The sequence below is a fragment of the Macaca mulatta genome, chromosome 16, assembly GCF_049350105.2.
Source record: "Macaca mulatta isolate MMU2019108-1 chromosome 16, T2T-MMU8v2.0, whole genome shotgun sequence".
NCBI lineage: Eukaryota > Metazoa > Chordata > Mammalia > Primates > Cercopithecidae > Macaca > Macaca mulatta.
In genome coordinates, this window is record NC_133421.1 from 68,997,676 (window position 1) to 69,014,506 (window position 16,831).

Consider the following 16,831-nt stretch of genomic DNA (forward strand, 5'->3'; position numbering starts at 1 on the left):
GAGACAAAGTTTCACCATTTTGGTCAGGATGGTCTCAATCTCTTGACCTCATGATCTGCCCATCTTGGCCTCCCAAAGTGCTGGGATTACAGGCATGAGCCACCGCATCCGGCCCATCTGTCAGGTTTATAAGGGATTACCCCCACTTCATTGCTTGTTGCATGCCATCCAAATAGATACATAATGATTCTATATTTGAGCTGGACACATTCTCAGACATTTATATGTGTTTGTTTAACAAAACATATAACAAACCTACAAGTACCACACCAAATACTTATCCATGTATTCATTCAATGATAGGAAGTTGCATGTGGCAGGGACTGCATTTGTACCTCTTTTGAGCTTAGCAAGTGCCTAACTCATGGTAAGTTCTAAAGACACATCCACTGAGCCAACACATGAATGAATAAGCCCAGCAAGCCTTTACTGAGTGTTTACTATGTACTGAACATTGTTTTAAACACTTTATTTAGTTTGTTTAATCCTCACACTAGTTACATGGTAGGTACAATTAATTACTATCCTCATTTACACATAATACAGAGAGGTGAATGAACTTGCTCAAGGTCAACAGCTAGCAATGGTTGAGGCAGAATTCAAGCCCTGGTAGACTGGCTCCTGAGCCTATGATCTTGGGCACCCATATGCGCCAGGCATCTTGCTAGGTTCTGATATACAGAGATAAAAGACACACCAAACACAGACTTTCCTTAAGGAGGTCACACTCAAGAAAGGCAACAAATAACTAAAAAGAATGTGATGTGCTCTGGCAAGTGAGAACAGGATGCTAGGGACAGAGGGTGTCAGAGGGTTGGACAGGGGTGTGGCTCACTGCAGAGGGGCCACTTGACCTGAGGCAAGTTCTGAGGCTACTGGTAGTTAATGTTCAGACCAGAGGAAGGGAAGAGCATTCAGGCCACTGGTACGTTTGGTCTGAGAAGGTGAGAGTCCCCAGGCTGGAGCCCAGAAGTGCAGGGAAGTGAAACTGGAGAGACGAGCCAGATCCAGACGCTGGAAAGCTTCACTTGCTGAGGGAGGAAGGGTGTTGGGATGCCCCTTGGAGGCCTCACAGGACTGTGCGCAAGGGAGATATGAAATCAGACCCCACACTCCACCTGCCCCGCCCAGGACACTAAACCCAGTACACAGAATTCCTTACAAGCTGTATCCCACCCCGGAGAGTTCCCCGGGAGGGCTAGACAGGAGGGAAATGCTAATTGAGTGTGGGACACAGCCAGAGCCACCTGGGAGCCATGGCTGGGATTCTCTCCCCAAGCCCTCCCCCACAATCCCTTCAGTCACCCCCGCCCCCCAACCCAACCTTGCCAGCTCAGGCACTCAGGCACACTTCCTCCTGTCACATCCCCTTTGAGGCCAGAGATAAGAATAAGCAACATGTCTCTTCCTACACCCCTTCCCTGCTCGCCCTCTGACTCTACCATCCAAAGCAGCTGCAGAGCCTGGAACGCCCTAGGCCCCAGTCAGAGGAGGGAGCATGGGGAGGTGGGAGCTTCCTGGGGGGCCGTGGCTCTGGGCTGTACCCTCCCCTCCCACAGGGCTGAGGCTGGTGATTAGTTGGGTTAATTATATCCGAGCCATTTCCGATTGGCACAAGCCCACCCACCCACAGAGCCTGCCCAGAAGGCAGGCAGGCAGGGCCCAGGTCAGGATGCTGGGGCACCAGCTCCTCTAGGTGGATTCCTGACCTGTGTGATGATGGCCAAACGGAGGCTGATTGTCTTCCTGCTCCAGGACGGCCTCCTCTTCTCTCACCAACTTTGTTACCCATCCCTCAGTTTTCTTTGTCCCCACACAAGTCCCTCTCACTCCCCTCTCCTCCCCCCAGGTTTGGAATGAAATCATGAGGCCCTGAGTTCCGCACTAGGCCCCGACATAAACACTCTGATTGGGGCTAATTATAAGGGCCAGGCTGGGAGGCTGGAGCCTTTGGAAAGCTTTGGCTTTCAAACAAAGGGCCCACGGCTCAGCCCCTAGCGCAGGCCGGCTCTCTTCCAGGCTTCCTTATGAATGAGGGGTTCCAGGAAGAGGCAGTCCTCTAGCAACCCCGTGGCCTGTGGGCTCGCTCCATGTCCCACACCTCATCTTGTCCCTTCTCGGTTGCTTTCGCCTTGGCCCTTCCAGGCCTCAGATCCCAGGGCCTTGCCGGATGGCTTGGCGGAGCCACGAGTCAGGCCGTGGAAGACAAGGCAGCAGGGGAGGAGCTTTCAGGCTGGGAGGCAGGGGCAGCGGCAGGGGCAGGGGTAGGGGAGGCGCAGGGGAAGCCAGCTGTGACAACCCAGGCCCTAATTAGTCGGCTTCAAAGCGGGCAGAGAGAGAGCCCGCCTGCGTGTGTGCCCTGCTCACTCAGGCGAGTAAGACATTTCTGTCCCAATCAGAGGAGGAAGAGGAAGAAAAACACTGGCCACCGCCACCCCGAGGAGACTTTAGACACTGGACTGGCACCCTGAGTCAGGCAGAAAAACTGAGAACCTAGGAAATCATTCTCTTCTGTTGAAACTGATACAAAAGTGCTGGGAAGGGAAGAGTGTAGTTCCTTTAAATGATATGCAAAGGGGGAAGGGAAGTGCTGGGTACAGGAGGGCGTGGTCCCTGGCCAGTGCTACACCCCCACGGACCTAGGTGAGGACAGGCACTTTTGTTTTCCTGCCCAAATGTTGCGTTTCCCAAGACCACCCTGGCCTGCCATGCCCCCGTCCTGTGCCTATAAAAACCCGAGACCCCCAGCAAGGCAAAGCCAAGCCGCTGGATGCTGAAGAGGAGCACGTCAGCAGAGGCAATACACAAGCGGTTAGGCGTTGAGAGGGACACACCAATAGGCACCCGCATGCTGGCAGGCCACTGACCAGGCAGAACAACACGGAGTCTGGCTGGCGCAGTCAGAGAAGAGCCCGGGCCGCCGAGTGGCCTGATTCCTAGGCGACACCCATTTACTTTCTGGCTGCCCCGTCTTCTGAGAGCAACTTCCACTCAATTAAAACCTTGCAGTCATACTCCAAGCCCACATGTGATCCGATTCTGGTACACCAAGGCAAGAACCCCGGGATACAGAAAGCCCTCTGTTCTCTGTCCTTGCACCAAGGAAGAGGGTCTAATTGAGCTGGTAAGACAAGCCACCTATCGACAGCAAAGCTGAAAGAGCAAAACTGAAAGAGCACCCTGTAACGTGTGCCCACTGGGGCTTCAGGAGCTGTAAGCATTCACCCCTAGACACTGGTGGGGCCGGAGCCCCACAGCCTGCCTGTCTGCATGCCTCCGCTAGAGGTTTGAGCAGCGGTGCACTGAAGAAGCGAGCCACACACCCATTGCATGCCCTGCAAGGGGGACAAGGGAACTTTTCCCATTTCGCTAGCACTTTGGGAGGCCGTGACAGGAGGATCACTTGAGGTTAGGAGTTTGAGGCCAGCCTGGGCAACGTGGTGAAACCCCATCTCTACAAAAAATACAGAAAAAATTATTTGGCCATGGCACACGTCTGTAGTCTCAGCTACATCCGGAGGCTGAGGTGGGAGAACATATGAGCTCAGGAAGTCCAGGCTGCAGTGAGCGGTGATCATGCCACTGCATTTCAACCTGGGCAATGGAGTGAGATCCTGTCAAAAAAAAAAAAAAAGTTTTGTTTTGGTAGAGACAGGGCTTTCTCCATGTTGCCCAGGCTGGTCTCAAACTCCTGACCTCAAGCCATCCTCCCCTCTCAGCTTCCCAAAGCACTGGGATTACAGGCATGAGCCACCGTGCGTAGCTAACACTTTTCTAATCTGGAGAAGGAGGAAACTGGACATAATTATTCCTAAGCATCCTTCTAGCATTTAGTTTTCTTGCATATCGTCTCAGTGCTCCATATCCCCACCACTACCCAACTCTCAAACATACTCATATGTAGCAGCAGGGGCTGGGTTCCTGCACACAAGTCATCTAAAAGTGACACTATTGACTGAATGACTGTGACCTAGGAGGCTGGGCTGATAAGGATCACCTAACAAAAACCAGTTATTGATGTTAGTGCTTACACTAACATCCCCTTGAAGGAAAAGTCTTAAAGCCATTTTATAAATTGTCAACCTATTTGCCCTAATGTGGTCATTCTCATCACTTATTACTCTCCTCAAAGTCTTTATTATGCAGCTAAATTACGATAATGGTTTAATAGTTTTTGGCAAACTGGAACCATGATGTCACAAAAGCCATACAAGCAGGTAGGAAAGATGTTATTATAAACTCCTCCCCCTTTTTTAAAGCAGATAAGAAAAAAAAATTTTTTTGAGACAGAGTCTTGTTATGTTGCCCAGGCTGGAGTACAGTGGTGTGATCTCAGCTCACTGCAACCTCTGCCCCCCAGGCTCAAGCCATCCTCCCACCTCAGCCTCCTGAGTAGCTGGGACTGCAAGTGCACACCACCATACCCCATTAATTTTTGTATTTTTTGTAAAGAAGGGGTCTCGCCATGTTGCCTAGGCTGGTCTCAAACTCCTGAGCTCAAGCAATCTCACCACCTCAGCTCCCCAAAGTGCTGAATTACAGGTGTAAGCCACCACGCCCGGCCAGATAAGAAAATTTACAAGGGCCAAATGTCCGGTGGCAAGGCCATAAGATCTACTAAGTGACATTGCTTCATCGTGAATTCATGCCTTCTAAGTCCACATCCAGGGCCTCTGTCCTCTGAGAACATACATCCAGGACCGTACCATCCCAGAGGTGACCTGTCTTTCTGCAGCTGTGAAGGGGAGCTTGAGCTGGGTGTGCCCAACTGATGAGGATTTGCTGAAACAATCCAACCCTTCTTCCATACTTAAAATCCCATCTGGTCTTGGTCCCATATATTTTCCTTTCAGTTTTAAAATGCAAGTCTCTTCTGAGGGAAAGCTGATCCATATGTTTCTGCATTTAAACTTAATTTCTCCAAATAGCAGTCTCTGATATCCCTGAATTTCATACATTTTTAGAAGACAGGAAATAGGAAGAGGCCAAGTATGGGCAGACTGGGAAGAGATGGAGCTCCAGGCGCTCACTGGGATTCTCTTCCTTAGAAAAATAATGTCTCCCATCCTTACAGTGGAGGCTGAGCCTGGCTTCAATCCCATATTCTTGCTCCAACTCTAGCTAAGGCGACAGTTATAACACTTGGGCCAGACAGTATGAGACTCCATCTAGCACACTTTTTTTTTTTTTTTTTTTTTGAAACGGGGTCTCCCTCTGTTGCCCAGGCCATACTTCAGTGGGGCAGTCACAGCTTACTGCAGCCTCGACTTCTCCGGCTCAAGTAACCAGGCTCAAACGATCCTCCCATCTCAGCCTCTTGAGTAGCTGGGACCACAGATGCATGCCTAATGCCCAGTTAATTTTTTTGTTATTTTTTGTAGAGACAGGGTCTCCCTGTGTTGCCAGGCTGGTCTTGAACTGCTGGACTCAAGGGATGCTCCTTACTTAGCCTTTCAAAGTGCTGGGATTACAGGCATGAGTCACCGCGCTGGCCCAGTACAGTTTACTATCTAGAGCATAGTAAAGCGAGGAATTAACTTGATCCCTGATAGCTTGGCCAGGGCAGGAAATAAGGTCACCTGTGAGAGAAGCAATGATTCTGTGGTGCTTCCTGAGTATCTCCATCATGTACCTCAGCAGGAGGGCTTGGGTGCTCCCTCCAGGCAAACATGACTATGACAATGAAGTAAAAACAAACCTGGATGATGTGATGGGTGGGCTTTGATGGAGAAAATATATGGAGGCAATATAGCATGGTAGAAAGTGCTGTGTAGTCAGACAAAACTGAGTTCAAAGCTTGGCTCTGACAATTAAGTCCAGAGACTTTAGGCAAGTCACTTAACCTCTGTGAATATCATCAGTAAGCTTCCGCTGCATGAGATTGTTACAAGAATTAAATAAAACTATTTGTAGGGTATGACAATTAATAGGCACTTAAATAAATGGCAATCAGTAGTTTCATATTATCTGAAAGTAAGATACTGTGTGTTGAATTTCTTAACTCAACTCCCACTTAAATTATGCCCCAGACAGTCTCCTGACATGCTGCTGAGGGTCTAATATGGAAATTTTGAAAACAATCAATCAACAATAATTTGATGGGCATGTGATGGTACAAAGCCAGTGCCAGATGCTATGGATGGGTGGGCAGGGGAAAAGAAAAAAAAGTAGCAGGTTTGCAAGATTGTTTAAGGCTGGACACAGTGTCTCACACCTGTAATCCCATCACTTTGGGAGGCTGAGGTGGGCGGATCACCTGAGGCCAAGAATTTGAGACCACTCTGGCCAACATGGTGAAACCCTGTCTCTACTAAAAATACAGAAATTAACTGGGTGTGGTGGTGCACGCCTGTAGTCCCAGCTACTCTGAAGGCTGAGGCAGGAGAATAGCTTGAACCAGGAGGCAGAGGTTGCCGTGAGCTGAGATCATGTCACTGCACTCCAGCCTGGTGACAGAGCAAGACTCCATCTCAAAAATAAAAATAAAAATAAAAATAAAATGAATAAATATCCAACTATATATTACTTTTGTTTTTATCAAAGGTAAAAAAGGTCTGGAGGAATAATTCCAAACTATTAACAGTGGATACTTCTGGAAGGGGGTGGGGAAGATGGGGGAAGAAACTTAAATTTTACTTTGTATATTTGTGTACTATCTTAAAATATTTTACAGCAAGCATGTATTAATTTTATAATCAAATAAAAGAATTAAATTTGAGGATTAATTATAAATTACAAAATATTCAAATAAGGAAAGACTTTAAAAGGATTATAAATATCATATACATGTATATTCTGACTTGGAAAGATTTCCATAAAATATTGTCTGGTGAAAATTGGGTACACATTACAATGTCTTCCTCATCTCTTTTATAACATTTTCCAAAGAAACAATGTAATGATCAAAAGCCCCAAAGGGGTGAAATTTTATAATCACCCTAAATACAATAAAACACACACAAAGATGTGTGTGAACAGTAGAGGGCACGAACTCACCTACATAACTTTTGAGTTGTAATTTCATAATGGTCAGGACAGAAACTAAAACTAATCTTTGAGCACCATCTCATGGAGATATTTACCACTACCATGTGGTGGTTAAAATTATGCCTCAGTGTTTCTCTCTGTGTGTGTGACTGAAGGCTCTTCTTTAACAGTATGGTGCAATTTCTAGGAGATTTTTTTCTTTTTCTTTAACCCATAGTGTAGTACTTAACCTTTCTACAATGAGCAGTGCTTTCTCTGTAAAATGTAAAAACCATACTTAAGAAAGAAGTGGAAATTAAAGTTAAAAAACTATATATATATATATAGTTTTTATATGCTCATAATTATATATATACACACACACATAATTTTACTTTTTCAGCACCACTCCCAGCGTGAGAAATTCCTGAAAATGTTTTCTAATAGTGCACTGGGTCAAAGTCATGACCCATGCAACTCCCCCACCAAATGTTTGACATTTTCCTAAAGCCAAATTGAAAGCTCAAACAACAAAAATAATAACCAAGACGGCAGGGGAAGTGTGAGCCTGGGAGTACTGAGTAAACAGAAACAGTTGAACTCTCCAGGCGTGGTTTGATCTTAATAGCTAGTGGGCTGACCTGCAAACCATATCCCCACAATCCCCTTAATGCCCTTTGGAGATCATTTAGGAGCTCTAACCAATACAGAATATAGCTTTCCACCAGGCTAATCAGATGGAGTCCTCCTTTTTCTTAAATTAGAACAGTGCAACGACCACACGAATAACCAGACAAAACTGCATCTAACTGTAGCTGGATGGGACTGAATGGGCCAGTCCCATCCAGCTACCTGTTTATTTGGAGGTTTTATCTGTACAACACCAAAACAGCTCCATAATTGGTAGAATTCACTCAATTGACAAAAGTAAATAGGTATGTCAATAAAATACTAACACAACTCATTAAAAAGTGGAAACCACAGGAGGCTGAGGTGAGAGGATCGCTTGAACCCAGGAATTTGAGGCTGCAGTGAGCTATGATCGTGACACTGCACTCCAGCCTGTGTGACAGAGTGGTGAGACCTTGTCGGTATAAAAAAAAAGTTCACCTTTTTTTTGATAGAGAAGGGGTCTCACGATGTAAAAGTGAAACACTTTGATACTGTTGTCTTGGCCTACTCTACATAATACCAAATAACTTACTTTGATTTTCAGTTCAAGAGATCATTATTTTTATTTATTTATTTATTTATTTATTTATTTATTTATTTATTTTGAGACAGGGTCTCACTTTGTCACCCAAGCTGAAGTGCGGTAGCACCATCTCAGCTTACTGCAGCCTGGACATCCCAGGCTCAACCGATACTCCCGCCTCAGCCTCCCAGTAGCTGGCACTACAGGCATGGGCCACCACACCCAGCTAATGGTTGTGTCTTTTGTAGAGATGGGGTTTGGCCATATTGCTTAGGCTGGTCTCAAACTCCTGGACTCAAGCAGTCCACCTCAAGAGGCCTCTCAAAGTTCTGGGATTATAGGCATGAGCCACGGCACCTGGCTAAAACAGAACTTCTCTGGCCAGGAACATCACCATCACCTCAGAAACACAAATTCTGGGGCCCCACCCCAGATCTATTGAATCTGAGACTCTGGGATTTGGGCCAATCTGTTTTCTAACAAATGCTCTAGGTCAGTGGTCCCCAATCTTTTTGGCACCAGGGACCAGTTTCCTGGAAGACAATTTTTCCACAGACAGTGGACGGGGGATGGTTTCGGGGTGAAACTGTTCACTCCAGATCATTAGTTAGATCTCACAAGGAGTGCCAACTCAGATCCCTCGCATGCACAGTTGACAATAGGGTTCGCACTCCCATGAGATTCCAATGCCACTACTGATCTGACAGGAGGCAAAGCTCAGGCACTAATATTGGCTCACCTGCCGCTCACCTCCTGCTGGGCAGCCCAGTTCCTAACAGGCCATGGACCTGAACCAGACTGGTCCATGGCCCAGGGGTTGGGGACCCCTGCTCTAGGTAATTCTGATGTAGGCTGAAGTGTGAGATCCACTAATTTAGATAAAATTATTCAACTGATGGTTGAAGCTAGCCATATTGTTAATGACTATATATATATGATTGTGGCAGATCAAAACAAGATGATTGGCACAGAACACAATTTCTAAAATGTGTTTGATTTCCAAAATTTGTATGAGTATAGTCACAAACTTATATCTTATTTAAAAGGTCCCCAGCATTTGTGCGTTGAAGAGCCACTTTTATTGTCCTTGAGTCCTCGAATGTGCTAGGTATAAAACCCTAGGTATATAAATAAAGAGAGAGGCTGGGCAGGATGGGTCACACCTGTAACCCCAGCACTTTGAGAAGCCAAGGCAAGAGGAGTGCTGGAGCTCAGGAGTTTGAGACCAGCCTGGGCAACATCGCGAGACCCTGTCTCTCCAAAATATACAAAAATTAGTCAGGTGTGGTGGCGCACACCTGTGGTCCCAGTTACTTGAGAAGTTTAGGTGGGAGGATAGCTTGGGCCCCAGAGGTTGAGGCTGCAGTGAGCTGAGAATGTGCCACTGTACTCCAGCCTGGGTGACAGATTGAGACCCTGTCTCAAAACCTCCCACCTCCAAAAAACATTATATATATAAAAAAAGAGAAAGAGCAAAGGAGAGTGAGAAAAACCATTAATATATGTTACATTCTCCTTCCTACCAAAGAAATTGGAGCAAACTCAGGACAATTGTTCCTAAATTTATGGGCAAATGCCTAACTTAGTTAGGGAGTCTGACATATATGATGCCAAACACCTATGTAAAAAAAGAAAATTATTACAAATAAGATATTTGCTGCCTTTTTTTTTTTTTTAAGAGACAGGGTCTCACTGTGTCACCCAAGATGGAGAGCAATGTTGTGATAGAGGTGCACTACAGCCTTAACCTCCAGGCAAGTTCAAGTGATCCTCCCACCTCAGCCTCCAGAGTATCTGGGACTACAGACACACGCCACCATGCCCAGCTAAATTTTTGTAGAGATAGGGTTTCACTATGTTGCCCAGGCTGGTCTTGAATTCCTGGGCTTAAGTGAGGAATGCTTAAGGGAGGCTCTTACCTCAGCCTCCCAAAGTGTTGTAATTATAGACATGAGCTACCTCGACCTGCCTACATAAGCTTTAAAATGTTGGTATCAAAAACTTACATTTTATCTCTTTAAAAAAAACAGTTTTACTATATCCCTCTCTGCCCCTTATTTTACTGATTATTTTCAAAAGATGGCAACATTGTTTTGAGTGCTAGGAAATTGTCTCAATTGTAAATGATTATAATGGTAATTACATGAGTAAATTATAAGAAGATTATGAGGACCTACTACAGACTGAGAATTAAACACAAAGTAATCATATTTTATTAACATCCCTTTCTCCAGGAGGCAACCCTTGCAGGAAACATGAATTCTAGAACCATCCATGGCACCACTAGCTCTGTGATTTGGACTTCTCTGAGCCTTGGGATTCTCATCTGTACATTTGAGAGTTGGGCCAAATGATACTCAAGGGCCCTTCCAGATCTAAAATTCTGTAATTCTGTGTTTCTAATAACTTGAATTTTTCTCGCTGGGCGCGGTGGCTGATGCCTATAATCCCAGCACTTTGAGAGGCCAAGGCAGGCGGATCACCTGAGGTCAGGAGTTCGAAACCAGCCTGGCCAATATGGCAAAACCCCGTCTCTACTAAAAATACAAAGAAAATTAGCCAGGCATGGTGGCGGGTGCCTGTAGTCCCATCTACTTGGGAGGTTGAGGCAAAAGAATGACTTAAACCTGGGAGGTGGAGGTTGCAGTGAGCCCAGATCGTGCCAGTGCACTCCAGCCTGGATGACAGAGCAAGACTCCATTTCAAAAAAGAAGAGAAAAAAAAACTTGAATTTTTATATATTCCAATTTTAAAAGAAGGAAAAATTACAGATAAATAAAACTTTCAAGAAACAAGTATAATTTTATATATATATATATATATATATATATATATATATTTTTTTTTTTTTAATACAGAGTTTCATGCTCTTGCCCAGGATGGAGTGAAGTGGCATGATCTCAGCTCACTGCAACCTCCATCCCCAGGGTTCAAGCGATTCTTGTGCCTCAGCCTCCCCAGTAGCTGAGATTATAGACATGTGCCACCATACCTAGCTAATTTTTGTATTTTTAGTAGAGCTGAGGTTTCACCATGTTGGCCAAGCTGGTCTTGAACTCCCAACCTCAAGTGATCTGCCTGCCTTGGCCTCCAAAAGTGCTGGGATTACAGGCGTGAACCTCTGCACCAGCCTACAATTATATATTGTTAACTTAGCTCAATCTTATCTGTAGCTGCAGTGCCATACAATGATTATGAGTTCAGAATTCTGTTGTGAGGGCCCTGTAACAGACTGAATCAAAAATTATATTATAGTTATTATAATTCTATTGTGTATTTTAGAATAAATATCTAAATATTTAGATAATATTTAATTATCTAAATATTTGTTAACCATATGTAGTACATAACAATTTCCCACTTTGGGAGGCCGAGACGGGTGGATCATGAGGTCAGGAGATCAAGACCATCCTGGCTAACACGGTGAAACCCCGTCTCTACTAAAAAATACAAAAAAAACTAGCCGGGTGAGGTGGTGGGCGCCTGTAGTCCCAGCTACTTGGGAGGCTGAGGCAGGATAATGGCGTAGACCCGGGAGGCGGAGCTTGCAGTGAGCTGAGATCCGGCCACTGCACTCCAGCCTGGGAGACAGAGCGAGACTCTGTCTCAAAAAAAAAAAAAAAACAATTTCCATTAACCAACACATGGAATTAATTGAAATATCTCATTTCTTGCTCATTCTGAATAAGTGGGAGTTCAATAATCTATCTTTCTTCTAAGGAACTCAACAAGTTTTTATTTTTGGCATTTCATTATCATTACTCAATCTTCGAATGAGAATGATAGAGATTATTGTCTCTAGGCTATCGATAGGGATGCAGAATCACAACAATTTGAAGCTGGAAGGAACTTTAAAAACTGACTAATCAGACCCTTTAATTTACAGATGAGAAGAGTGAGACCAGGCCCAGTGCAGTGGCTCATGCCTGTAATCCCAATACATTGGGAGGCTGAAGCAGGAGGATCCCTTGAGCTCAGGAGTTCAAGGCTGCAGTGAACTATAATCATACTGCTGTACTCCAGCCTGGGTGACAGAACAAGACCCCTCTCAAATTTAGAAAGAAAGAAAGGAAAGAAGAAAGAAAGAAAGAAAGAAAGAAAGAAAGAAAGAAAGAAAGAAAGAAAGAAAGAAAGAAAGAAAGAAAGAAAGAAAGAAAGGAAGGAAGGAAGGAAGGAAGGAAGGAAGGAAGGAAGGAAGGAAGGAAGGAAGGAAGGAAGGAAGGAAGGGAAGGAAGGAAGGAAGGAAGGAAAGAAGGAAGGAAGGAAGGAAAGAAAGAAAGAAAGAAAGAAAGAAGGAAGGAAGGAAGGAAGGAAAGAAGGAAAGAAAGAAAGAAAGAAGAAAGAAAGAAAGAAAGAAAGAAAGAAAGAAAGAAAGAAAGAAAGAAAGAAAGAAAGAAAGAAAGAAAGAGAAAGAAAAAGAAAAGCGAGACCTGGAGAAGGTAAAGGCCAGAAATATGGAGATCATCTGGATAAGAGTAGGAATAAAATAGTAGGCCTCCTGATCCCCCAGCTTACTTTCCAACATTATGAGAAGACTATGCGGCCTTACTACAGACTAAGGATTAAAAACAAAATAATTGTGATCTTATTGACATCTCTTTCTCAGGAGGCAATCCTTGCAGGAAACATAAATTCTAGAATCAGCTAGAAGCCCTCAACAGATTTCCCTCATGGTGCCCAAAGTGTAGGATAAGCTAGATAGAGAAACTCCAGGGTTTTTAGGATTTTCCTACGTTATAGGGTTCCTGCTTTTCCCCACCCCATGCCTAAATTCAACTCTACTATAAAATCTAAAGGCAACTGTCTAAAGGAAAGAGTTCTTTAATGAAGAGAGATATAAGATCCCTCCCTAACTTTGACAGTTTACATTTTAACCATTAATATTCCGTCAATAACCAGGATAACATCATTATAATGGTCAGGGAATTTACTTAGAAACGAATATTAGAAAATTAAACAGTCTTGGCCGGGTGTGGTGACTCACACCTGCAATCCCAGCACTTTGGGAGGCCGAGATGGGCAGGTCACTTGCGTCCAGGAGTTCAAGACCAGCCTGGGCAACATGGTGAAACCCTATCTCTATACAAAATATAAAAAATTAGCCAGATGTGGTGGTGCATACTTGTGGTCCCAGCTACTCAGGAGGTTGAGGTGGTGGGAGGACCACTTGAGCCCAGGAGGCAAGGGTTGCAGTGAGCCAAGATCATGCCAGTGCACTCTAGCCTGGGTGACAGAATGAGACCCTGTTTGAAAGAAAGAAGGAAAGAAGGGAGGGAGGGAAGGAAGGAAGGAAGGAAGAGAGGGAGGGAGGGAGGGAGGGAGGAATTAAGTTAAACAGTCCTAAATATAATCAGTAGAGCAAGGAAAAAAGGAATGAAGGACATGTGTGTGTGTAAGAGAGAGGGAATGACACAGAACTCCAGACTGGTACCAATCTATTAAGAATAAATGTTATTAATGTGGGTGGAAGAAGCAGGTTATGAAGGAAAAGCCAGGAAGAGCACTGTTGCCAAGAACTGTTATCAATTAACATTCTGAAACCATAGCCTTACTCCTCTTCCTTGGGAATCCTATAACATGAGAACATAAAGATTCACTGAGCCAACAAGGCTTTGGTTGCACACTGGGATCAAGAGGCTCACTAAAGGATCCAGATGCCTGCTTCATTGGAGTGGAAAAAAATGTCATAGTGAATTCCACGAAATATCTGGCAGGAACAGACCATGCAGAAGCCAACTACACTGACTGAGAGTGAGCATAAGTGAGAGCAAGAGAGAGAGAGAGGAAGAGAGAGAAGATTTAATTCGAGAGGTGTTGCTGGCCGGGCATAGTGGCTCACACCTGTGTAATCACAGCACTTTGGGAGGCCGAGGCAGGTGGATCACTTGAGGCCAGGAGTTCGAGACCAGCCTGGCCAACATAGTGAAATCCCATCTCTACTAAAAGTACAAAAATTAGCCGGGTATGGCAGTGCATGCCTGTAATCCCAGTTACTCGGGAGGCTGAGGCATGAGAATCGCCTGAACCTGGGAGCCAAAGGTTGCAGTGAGCCAAGATCATGCAACTGCACTCCAGCTTGGGCAACAATGTGAGACTCTGCATCCAAAAAAAAAAAAAAAAAAAAAGAGGTATCGCTGAGCTGTGAAAGAAACTGGCCAGCCCTAAATCATAGGCTCCCCTCTCAGTCTGATGTAGTATCAATCCTGGATTTGCTTGTCCTCTGAGAAGGAAGTCCCTACCTTTGGAGAAAGAAGCTATTGAACATCTCTCTGTCCCCTCTTGCTAGATCCACTGGTTCCTGTGCAGCTCTTGGAAGGCAAGAACATTTTTGGCTGACTTCTTTGTAGTCTAGAGAATGCATACGTCAGCTCTTGCAACCCCAAAATACCACTGAGATTTAGGCAGTGGCATATCAAGGAATTGGGCCTAAAAGCTAAGCAAAGATTGAGAACAAAAAAATAGGAGTAAGTTAAAAGCAGGATCCTCTTCCAGGGAACATATGAAAACTGATGGTCTAGAATGGGGATCAGCACACATTTGCCATAAAGGGCCAGATAGTAAATATTTAGACTTTCAAGCTGCACATCCTTATCACAGCTACTCAGTTCTGCCACTGTAAAGCAAAAGCAGTCATAGATGATAAACAAACAACTGAGTGTGCCTGTGTTCCAATAAAACTTTACTGATAAACAATGAAACTTGAATTTCATATAATTTTTACATGTCACAGGACATCATTCTTTTTTTTTTTTTTTTTTTTTTTTTTTTTGAGACGGAGTCTCACACTGTTGCCCAGGCTGGAGTGCAGTGGCGCGATCTCGGCTCACTGCAAGCTCCGCCTCCCGGGTTCCCGCCATTCTCCTGCCTCAGCCTCCTGAGTAGCTGGGACTACAGGCGCCCGCCACCGCGCCCGGCTAATTTTTTGTATTTTTAGTAGAGACGGGGTTTCACTGTGGTCTCGATCTCCTGACCTTGTGATCCCCCCGCCTCGGCCTCCCAAAGTGCTGGGATTACAGGCTTGAGCCACCGCGCCCGGCCAGGACATCATTCTTTTTAAAAATTATTTTCAACCACTTAAAAAATTAAAGCTATTCTTAGCTCATAGGCTGTACAAAAACAGGTGGTAGGCCAGATTTGGCCCACAGGCTGTAGTTTGCAGACCTGTGGTTTAGAACAATGCTGTCCATTAGAAATATGAGAGCTGTTGGGTACAGTGGTTCACACCTGTAATCCCAGCATTTTGGGAGGCCAAAGTGAGAGGAGCTCCTGAGCCCTGGAGTTTAAGAACAGCCTGGGTAACATGGCAAGAGATCATCTCTACAAAAAAAAAAAAAAATTAAAAATCAGCTGGGCATGGTGGTGTGCACCTATAGTCCTAGCTACTGGGGAGAATGAGGCTGGAAGAGGATTGCTTGATCTCAGTAGTTCAAGGATGTAGTGAGCTATTACATCCACTACTACACTCCAGCCTGGGTAACAGAGTGAGACTCTGTCTCTTAAAAAAGAAAAGAAGGCCGGGCACGGTCGGTGGCTCATGCCTGTAATCCCAGCACTTTGGGAGGCTGAGGCGGGTGGATCACGAGGTCAGGAGATCGAGACCATCCTGACTAACACAGTGAAACCCTGTCTGTACTGAAAATACAAAAAAATTAGGCAGGTGTGGTGGCGGACGCCTGTATTCCCAGCTACTCAGGAGGCTCAGGCAGGAGAATGGCATGAACCTGGGAGGTGGAGCTTGCAGTGAGCTGAGATCAGGCCACTGCACTCCAGTCTGGGCGACAGAGTGAGATTCCATCTCAAAAAAAAAAAAAAAGACTGGGCACGGTGGCTCACGCCTGTAATCCCAGCTCTTTGGGAGGCTGAGGTGGGCAGATCACAAGGTCAAGAGATAGAGACCATCCTAGCTAACACAGTGAAACCCTGTTTTTACTAAAAATACAAAAACAAAATTAGCCAGGCGTGATGGTGGGTGCCTGTAGTCCTAGCTCCTCGGGAGGCTGAGGCGGGAGAATGGCGTGAAGTATAAGAGCTGAAGCCAGGCACAGTGGAACATGCCTGCAGTCCCAGTTACTTGCAAGGCTGAGGTGGGAGGATTTGCTTCAGCCTGGGAGTTAGATGTAGCCTAGGCAACATAGTAAGACCCATCTCTAAAAAAATAAAAAGAAAGAAAGAAAAAAGAAAAAGAAAAATATAATGAGAGCCATATATGTAATTTAAAATTTTCTAGTAATCTCATGTAAAAACTTTTAAAAAGGTAAAATTAATATTTTATTTAACTCAGTATATGAAAATATAATTTTCATGCCATCAATATGTAAATTACCAGTGAGATATTTTACTTTCTCTGTTTTCATAATAAGCCTTTGAAATCCAGGATGTATCTTACACTTATAGCCCATCTCAGTTCATTCTAAACATAAGAATGCAATAGTTACAGACTGCTGAAGATCAGTAAAGATGTTATCCATTTGCCCAGCTGCATCATCTGAGAGTGTTGCATGTTGAAGACATGATCTGTTACAACAAATAAGTCAAGTCACCTGTACTGGAAATCAGTTTGCTGAAATTATTGAATCAAGTTGAAGAAAAGGAGGTTCCAGCCTTGACAAGGGGATTGTGGCCCTTCCTGGAATCCCTCTGGACACACCCTCCCAGCAACTTCTAGGAAAG

The 16,831-nt window shown here is 44.8% G+C and overlaps 1 long non-coding RNA gene across 1 annotated transcript; it reads right to left on the reverse strand.

The window, feature by feature from the left end:
- Positions 1 to 402: 402 nt before the first annotated feature.
- Positions 403 to 2,316, reverse strand: LOC114673002 (uncharacterized). Its single transcript, XR_003723537.2, has 2 exons — positions 1,710 to 2,316; positions 403 to 1,077 (listed from the first exon to the last, which is right to left on the reverse strand). It is a non-coding gene; the product is annotated as an uncharacterized LOC114673002 (long non-coding RNA).
- Between the last annotated feature and the right edge of the window lie 14,515 nt (positions 2,317 to 16,831).